Raw genomic sequence first — 8743 nt, forward strand, 5'->3', positions numbered from 1 at the left:
TGTACCATAGACTGTATATAAGAAGTGGACGTCGTCACCGTGACGTCACCCATTGGTTTGTGGACTGTGGTTTTGAAGCCTCAATTTGGCATTCTGGCCGTCGCCATCTTGTTTTTTTGGAACCAGAAGTGACACGAGAGGGTGGAGCTAAGTACAACCGAACACTGTGTTACAATTAACTTTCATGAACTGAAAATATACTGTGAAAGAATTAAAGTTGTAAGACGAAAGCACGGGCAACTCCCAGACCGGACAAAGGCGTGGTAGCGACCTGTCAATCACAAGGTAGCCACGCCCAAAAGCATACCCTGCTTTATGGTCTATTTGACTCTAAATGGGACCATAATTTACTAAATGAACATCATGCTGTATTGAAGAAGACTTGAAACTAGTGATTGAGACCATAAACTCATGTTTACAATGTTTACTGAGGTAATAAATCAAGTGAGAAGTAGGGTCATTATCTCATAGACTTCTATACAAACAGACTTCTTTTTTGCAACCAGAGGAGTCGCCCCCTGCTGGCTATTAGAGAGAATGCAAGTTTAAGGCACTTCCGCATTGGCTTCACTTTTCAGACCCGCCGCCTGCTTTGTACAGACATGCATGGTCCCCAGAGGATGAAGACCTTGGTGATCCCCTGACTTTTCCTCTAGCGCCACCATAAGGTTGACATTTTTTTGTTCGTTATTGCAATATCTCAACAACTATTGGATAGATTGCTATGGAATTTGGTACAAACATTCATGGTCCCTTAAGGATGAAATGGTTAAGGCACCATGAATGTTTGAAACTTTGATCTAACAACTTTGCATGTAGCGCCATCATCAGGTAAAATTTCAAATTGTCCAATATTTTGGTTTATGACCAAATATCTGCAAAACTTCCCATCAGCCTCAGCGGTACTTTGTGTTTAGTACTAATTAGAAAATAGTAGCATGCTAACACCCTAAACTAAGATTGTGAACATGGTAAAAATTATACGTGCTTAAGATCCACATGCAGCATTGTTGTGTGTTGTTGTTTGCATTTAGCTCAAAGCACCACTGTGCCTAGATAAAGCCTCACAGAGCTGCTGACATGCTGTAGACTCAGTCTAGTTTGCTCCTGTTAGCTACTTTGTTGCAAGAATAAGGAATGCAGCACACGCAGATTGAGTGAGGAAGGTGCTTGTGACGTAGTGTACGATGACGTACTTTAGTTCAAAATTATTATCTTGCAGTTGTGGCCGAGTGATGAGTGAAGACAGATGCTTATAAAGCTTAATAATTATCATTCAGCTTTTTTAATGAATCTTAATATTTTCTCTCTGCCAGGGAGCAGTTCTGTTCTGAGGTCTGCTTCAGTCTGCAGCTCTGTGGTTCGGAGCCACTGCTGCAAATGACCTCATAGCGTTGTCAGAAGGATTAAAATTGATTAGCTCAGCTATGCGAAACACAGCTCCTATACAGTATATAATAAGCTAGAGTAACTGCTATACGTTCTCAATCAAACTAGGACATTCACAGTCAACATACACCACCAGTGTTCTTTGTTCATTACTAGGAGCTGCCTTGATCTCCAAAGCAATGCTTTGTACTGTATACCCCACCTCGTCAAGTGCACAGCATGCACCTCCTCTTTTACTCAGATATTACCAAATAAATCTGCCATATAATAGGAGCATGAGGTGTCTCATTTCTTTTAGTTATTTTACAAAAACAACACCAGCAGTGTTACCAGGAACCAAATAAACATCGCACCACCTCCAGCTTCGACTGGTCTGAGCGTAATTGCACCGAGGCCCACCGAACTGACGCTCACAGGTCAAAAGTCAGTGGCAATTACCTTTTGCCCGGGCATGGTGGTGCAGATGAAAGTAGCATAAATCCTGGCTTGCTGAACCGAGAGAGCGCGGGGTCTTCATTAAGGGTCAGGGTGAGGGCACGCCGTTGCAAAAGCCAATTAGCTCACAAATACAAGTAGGAAAATATCTATTCCAGTTAGTGGCTGCAGTGACAATAGAGCTTTCACCTGCAACAGTGTATAAAAAGGCCGTACTTCACACATTCACATAAACTCTCAGTGTGTTTCTCGCTGTTCGTCTCAGGACAGAAAAGCCGTTTTTGGCAGACATTTTCTCCTGTGGAACAACGCCAAGGCAACGGAGTCACCGAGACACTGAGCCTGAAAGTGACTGAAGGTCTGTCCAGCTCCGGCTTCGACAGCAATGCATCATTTGCTCAGGAAAGCAGTTCAGGGGACATTAGTCTCTTGAATGGCTTACTAAAGAATGTAATGCACTTATTAGATCCTTGAGAGTGGAGACAATACACTCATCATACTTTTTTTTTTTTATCTCCAGGGACCAGCACTAGAGGCTGGATATCGAACTAACCCTACTTTTTATGTACATATTGATCAAAAGCTGTCAAGTACCAAAAGTTAGCAATGACCTGCTTTGTTAGGTCTGGTTTACATATTTAGATATTACCTGATTTAAGGAAATATCGAAATATGCTGCATGCCCAATAATCATACCTCCAGCTGTTTATTCTCTATATACTGTCTTACTTACTAACTGCTGCACATGTCCATGCTGTATCTATCTTAGACTATTCATATCTTCCCCTTATTGAATATTCCATATACTGTATTACCAGCAAGAGCAAAAATAGCTAATCCAGCAGGGCAAATTTCTGTTTATTTTTGGACAAGCTTTTTAAATGAATTATGTAAAATTTAAACCTACATAAATCGATTTTTTTCACCACTTCAGGACAGTGAAAACAAGCTCTGTGTACACAGCATTCACAGAGCATCGCCTTTTAAGTTTAAGTGATAAACCAAACAGTTTACACATTCAGCAGTTATAGAGCAACATTTGATTTGGAGTTGTGTTTCTGACTACCCAATGAATGTAAGTCTAATATTAACATATTAACACAGCATGAGCTATAGGAGGCTCTAGGCTCTTGCATAATAATGCAACATTTGCATGAAATCAGTCACAATCAGAGACCAAATGAACACCCACCAAGTGCCAAAAGCAGGCAGATTTTCCGTTTGGTGAGTAAATCTAGGAAGCCTATCCGCCACACTAGCGGGTAAATGTTTGTACCAAAATAGTCATGTGTTGTAGCCAGAGACTCTGTAGGGCTGTAGTAGCCCATAACTTGCAATTTCTTTATTTATGCACTTTACAACCACAACAAAGCAGTATATGTTGCTTCCAGTCTGCCAGCATATTTTCTCTGCTGCTTAAACCCACTAGGTTTGTACCAAATCCAGATCTTATTATACATCCATGGCTGCAACATAAAACAACAACAACGGAGGAAATTGTTCTTCTTCTACGCCTTGTGCTTCAAAACTCTCACCTTACTCAAAAGCACAACCTGGTGGCGGAAGCCGTAAAACACATCGACAAACATTAATACAGCATAAAATACTAAATTATGAACAGTGGATCCTGGGAAATATGTTAGATCAGTACATGTTAGAATATAGCTAAACAATACCTGGATAGAAAAGACTTTTTTAAATTAACCCGTTCAGTTAATTAAATGGAATTCTACTCAACAATAAACTGCAGGTTCCCTGATAACCAAAACAAAACAGAAGGATATACCCCATGATAATGAACATAAACAATGTTGTAAATATCAGTTGACCTCTCACACATGTAATAAAATATGTGGTACGATGGTTCGGAGGAAATTACTTATGTTTGAGAGCTCGAGACGGTCTGAGGCTACTGCCTACTTTTTGCTATAAAGTAGATATAGTGAAGTACATTATGTATTGAAACAAATGTATATGTACACAAAAAGGAAATTTATTATTTTGGCTGTTAAAACATTTTCTTTTTCATCTACGAGTCCCCAAAAAATACATTTTGGACACTGGCCACAATTCTGAGAAAAGGGTGCTTCACATTAGGGACCCGGGGCCCGGATCCAAATACACTTGTCCCCAAAGTCCAGTTCGATTGATTAGTGTGAAAGCTCCGTACCGTACTCGGGCACGGTTTGTCGATCCATACTTGAGTCCACTTGAAAAGGTGGTCATGAGTACGGTTCATGTGGACTCGGGTATACGGTTCGCATCAGGTGTGAAAGCCAACCGTACCAAAACACGGAACTGGACTGCTATTTAACGCGAGTAACATTAGCAGTTAGGGAGTAGTTTTAAAGGACAACACCGCCGGTCTCCTCCGAAACCTGTATACATAAAACTGTTTCATATCTTTGTCTGAATATGCACGCAACATGCGCCGATCTCATCCTTTGAACTGCACTGCTGGTGATACAACAGGAAGGTCGACTAGAGGTTCCTTCAAATATAGACAATAGGCGATGGGGTTGAGGGATGTTTGTTATTTTATTTAGCTGACTTAATGGCCTGTCTGCGAAGAACGAGAGCTGCTCAGTTGCTCAGCGGGGAGAGAGAGAGAGAGAGAGACTCGGTTGGGGGGGGAGACAACGTGTAGAGTCGGCCTATTTTCACATCAAACTCTGTGAAATAAGAGTTTATTTCAACCAAACCAGAGTTGGTGATTGTTGGAAAGACAACAACAGTATTGGTGAGTTTTATTTTCTTTTTGTCAAGTTTGAATGAAGTGTGACAGCTGAACTCATCATCAACAAATACACGTGGATGATGACGCAAGTGTACTCGGGTACGGAACAAATTTACTAATGTGAAAGCTGAGCGGAGAGGGGCGGGCAATGTACTCGGGTACGGTACGGATCAATCGTACCTGATGTGAAAACGCCCTAAGACCAGGTTGAAAAACACTTTTTTTCCCTTCAATTTTCCTTTAAGTGTTAAAATCCCTCAAAGTAACAGTAGTAAAAGTAGTGCCGACACCAATACTGACGAACACGATTCCTAATAATTTATTCTCAGCATCAAACTTCAAATTTCATGTCACGATTAAAAACCTGGTGCCCATTGCGATTTTCAAATTAACCTGGTGATGTATCATAACAGCCAGCTGTGTCAACATTTAGCAGAAGGGGCATCGTGGATAATAATTACAACAGCTACAGCACTCAGTTATTTTCTAGATACACCTGAGTGCATTAATGCCATTACACAATTTAATCTTTCTAATTTGCACTGTGTTGTGTGGCTAAACACCAGGTTGACCGTGCATCGTGATGTGACCAGCATGCAGGTCTCTGCCAGGGCCTCTGCATCATGCACGGAGGTATTTTATCAAATTACAAAGCGGGGGTACTAAAATGCTTTTGTTACATGTCAGAGCACATTTCAATGTTATCATGCAGGCTTTGAGACACACATGGTGCGCAGTGATACACACAAAAGGTGGCCGGTGAAAGGATCGGAAACTACAACTCTGATAAATACCTCGGTCACACAAGCTTTGTTTTGATCTTTTGTTTGTTTACAAGCCTTCTCCCCTTCCATCAAACACCCACAGTGGATGCTTTCGCTCATAAAGAGCACTTCAAGCACTCCTTTGTGCTGTCAGATATCCGGCTACACAATACTTCCTGCCATTAAGGCATCAGCCCACTAGAAGTTGTGCAGAACCGACGCCACATGCACTCATTTACAGCTCTGGACTGATTTTCTCCTCTTTTATTCATGCTCTGGGCTTTTAAGTACATCTGCCGTGTTTGCAGTTTTCCAGAGCAGTCTACTGTGTCTGGGCTGGTATGTTTTTATGAACGTGAAGTATATTAGGATACTTCCATGTTACAACACAATCGGACGATGCACACTATAGACACAACACCTACATTTTGCAGATATTGTAAACAAAAGCTGTGGTTACAAATTTGTTATAACGCCACTAATTTCTTTAACGCAACTTTTTCTTTAGCGATTTTTAGGTTGTAGCGGGCATTTAAAGCTAGAGTGAAGATACTGGCTTCATATAAAACTAGAAAACCTAAGGAATCCATTGGTATCAACCAAGGAGGCTAAATAACGCTACAAACTTATGCTAAATTTCGGTGAGGAAAAACCGTCATGGCCATTTTCAAAGTCTTGAATTTGTTGCAGGTCAGCCAGCGTGGTTGTGTGTTCCCTCAATGATGTCACTGGCAAAACAAGGCTTGTCATCATTGAAGGCCATCTCAATGCAGTGAGATATCTGGATGAGATTCTGCAGCCAGTGGCGATCCCATATCTCCACAATCTGGGACCTAACTTCATCCTCCAAGAAACAACGCTCGCCCCCACAGAGCCAGGGTTATCACAGACTACCTCCACAATGTGGGAGTAGAGAGAATGGACCGGCCTGCCAAGAGTCCACACCTCAACCCAATTCAACACTTGTGGGATCAGCTTGGGCGTGCTGTACGTGTTAGAGTGACCAACACAACCACGCTGGCTGACCTGCAACGAATCCTGGTTGAGGAATGGAACGCCATCCCACAGCAACGTGTGATCAGGTTGGTGACCAGCATGAGGAGGAGGTGCCAAGCTGTTGTGGCTGCTTATGGATCTTCCACCGCTACTGAGGCTCCTGACGGTGTATTAAATGAATAAAGTGTAAAATAGCCAATATGTCTTGTTTGTTCCTTGTTACTGATAGAGAGTTCAATCATCCAATCCATCAAACAACTCAAAACAAGAGTCAATACCAGCAGGAGAATACACTGTTTACCATTGACGGAGCATTTTGGCAAATTTTTCTTGGGCGCTACCCACATAATCAGCTGTGCTGCTCATCCCACAAATGCATGATCCTTACAAGTTGGACATCATTGTGAAGGTAAATAAACAGGCTTTCCAACCATGTAAAATACAATGCCAATTAGCATTGTAACAACAGAGAAATAATACACCAAACAAGTTTCCAAACTTTTTTTTCCGAGTTTATATATATGCATATAGCATTATACTTGACAAATCTCCCTTTAAGGCACATTTTGAACAGATCAAAAATATGCGATGAATTTGTGATAAATCGAGATGAACTATTTTAATTGGTGAGACAAATCGACAGCCCTATGTTTTGAATAATTTAAACTGTCCAAGGTTTACATCCATGCTTGCTAGCTTGCAGTCTGCTCCATCACCTCCTTTGCTGATGCATTGCTGTGCTTCTTCTGCATGTTACCAGCATAATGTAAAACCAGTGGCAGGAATGTGTATTGGGTCGCCCGTGTTCTCATGGGCATGCACGAATCACACAAAACCCGCTCATAAAAACATTGCTCCATAGCGCTGCTAGTGGTCAAAAAAAATATAAAGTCTAAATCTGGAACAAAGACCATGTATCTTTGTTTAGTTACTAGCTGTTTTATCTTCAGAGTTCATGTTCTTTTGTTGTACCTATTTGTTGCATTATCTTCAATATTCTCTGTTGTTGCTCCAGTGTTATCTATAACTGATTTCCTGCAGCTCCAACAACCCAATTTCCCTATGGGGATCATTACAGATTAATCTAATCTAAAAATAAAAACCTAATCTAATCTAAACACACACCCTGCACGAAACAAAAATATTTGTCTGGAGAGAAAAAAAATAAAGTTAAGATGAGTTTGTCTAACACTGTGGGGAATGTACGGCCTCGTGGTGATTTGTCACACATCAAACACGCCTGTGGTTCCTGTGGAAACAGATAAAACACAGACGGTGGGGTCCTATTGTCTGATGAAGAAGCATTTTAGGAAATGAGACGAGGACCCCTGCAATAGATGGCCCATGGTGACTGAACACGTAGGAGAAGGCAACAAAGTCCCTTTTGAAATTTGTTTCCTGCTCCTTTTTACACAAAATGATCGGCTTTTGTCTATGAACAACAACACATGCTATCACAAATCATTTTAAAACAAGAGAATAAATAACACTTTCTCCCTCTTACAAGCAAACACACACAATAAAACACACTCGTTTAATTCAATACGTTCAGGGATGCACAAAAGTGCCATATTGTTTCTGCAATCACTAGTTGCAGCACTACAAACTACATCGACATATGAAATAATAAAGTTAACTTAAACATTGCTTTCCTAACTTTGTAAAACAAAATGTAACAAATAAATACATAGATATAAATTAAGTGAGTTGTTATTTATTATTAAAATAATAAATGTTACACCAACAACATGGCAATGTTGATCTTCAAAATTAACAGGATTTACAATTCAGGCGTAAACTTTGCAGAAACAAATTGGTCAAAACTTAAACAGCAATTAAAATGCCATTATATAATGTGTATAGTATATAAACATTGAATTGAATAGATCGGCTCCATTGTCACCAATATCCGATCCAGCTATTTGAGTCAGTATCGGCCCGATATCCAATCCGGTGCATCCCTAATCGCATGATTGTCCAAAGCTAATCGCGATTAATCGCAAATGAATGAGAGATTTGTCAAGTATTTAATGTTCTTATCAACATGGGAGTTGGAAAATATAATTTTTTTATGCAAATATATGTATATATTTATTATTGTAAATCAATTAACAACACAAAAAAATGACAAATATTGTCCAGAAACCCTCACAGGTACTGCATTTAACATAAAAATATGCTCAAATCATAACATGGTAAACTGCAGCCCAACAGGCAACAACAGCTGTCAGTGTGTCAGTGTGCTGACTTGACTATGACTTGCTCCAAACTGCATGTGATTATCATAAAGTGTGCATGTCTGTAAAGGGGAGACTCGTGGGTACACATAGAACCCATTTTCATTCACATATCTTGAGGTCAGAGGTCAAGGGACCCCTTTGAAAATGACCATGACAGTTTTTCCTCGCCAAAATTTAGCGCA

Source organism: Sebastes fasciatus, chromosome 1 (genome assembly GCF_043250625.1).
Source record: "Sebastes fasciatus isolate fSebFas1 chromosome 1, fSebFas1.pri, whole genome shotgun sequence".
NCBI classification, from domain to species: Eukaryota; Metazoa; Chordata; class Actinopteri; order Perciformes; family Sebastidae; genus Sebastes; species Sebastes fasciatus.